This window comes from Octopus bimaculoides, chromosome 27 (genome assembly GCF_001194135.2).
Source record: "Octopus bimaculoides isolate UCB-OBI-ISO-001 chromosome 27, ASM119413v2, whole genome shotgun sequence".
Classification (NCBI taxonomy): Eukaryota; Metazoa; Mollusca; class Cephalopoda; order Octopoda; family Octopodidae; genus Octopus; species Octopus bimaculoides.
The window spans coordinates 16,516,146-16,517,161 of NC_069007.1; the positions used below are offsets into that span (position 1 = coordinate 16,516,146).

The following is a 1,016-nucleotide window of genomic DNA, read 5'->3' on the forward strand; positions in this document are numbered from 1 at the left end:
GGTTTCTTTTGCCGAAATGCTAAGTTATGGGGGTCATAAACACACCAGCATCGGTTGTCAAGTGATGGAGGAAGGACAAACACAGACACACATACACAAATATATATATATATATATATATATATACGACAGGCTTCTTTCAGTTTCCATCTACCATATCCACTCACAAGGCTTTGGTTGGCCTGAGGAACCTGGAACCATGTGGTTGAGAAGCAAGCTTCTTACCACACACATACACACACACACACACACACATATATATATTTATATTTATATATATGTAGATATATATTGTCCCACCCATGCCAGCTTGGAAGGCAGTCATTAAACGATGACAATGATGATAATGATGATATATACAGCCATCCATCCAACTGTCTGTCTGTCTGTCTATCCATCTATCTATTTATCTATCCATTTATCTCTCTGTCTGTCTGTCTATCCATATCTATATATCTGTCTATCTATGTGTTTGTAAATCTATCTATCTATCTGTCTGCCTATCCTGTTGACACTCATCTCCCCCCCACCATCCAGTTCTTCTTTAACTCAATATCAACTGTCACCCTATCAACACTTTACACTCCATTCCTCAATGACTACCACCATCACCTCCACCACCTAATTAATTTTCTTTTTCTCTCTCTCTCTCTCTCTCTCACTCTCTTCCTCTCTATTTATCAATCTATTTATCTCACAATACATTTAAGTATGTCACTGACAATCCACTTTGCTATTTTTACATTTGTGTAACATCATTATATTCTTTGAAGATTCTGATGTCATAAGGATTTGATGGTCTCTGGTTTCTCCAAGCTCCGGGTTAGGGTCAATCAGAATCACAGGAGTAAGAGAGATAGAGTGATAAGAAGTTTGTTTAATGACCACATGATTGTGAGTCCAGTCCCACTGCATGGCACCTTGGGCGAGTGTCTTCTACTATAGCCTTGGGCCGACCAAAGCCTTGTGAGTGGATTTAGTAGGCTGAAACTGAAAGAAGTTCGTCGTATATATGT

At 38.9% G+C, this 1,016-nt stretch overlaps 1 protein-coding gene across 3 annotated transcripts in view; it reads left to right on the forward strand.

Annotated features, from left to right (window-relative positions):
* LOC106871121 (pituitary tumor-transforming gene 1 protein-interacting protein) overlaps positions 1-1,016 on the forward strand; it is a 30,567-nt gene that overhangs the window by 13,790 nt on the left and 15,761 nt on the right. The gene's annotated exons all lie outside the window — the stretch shown is intronic.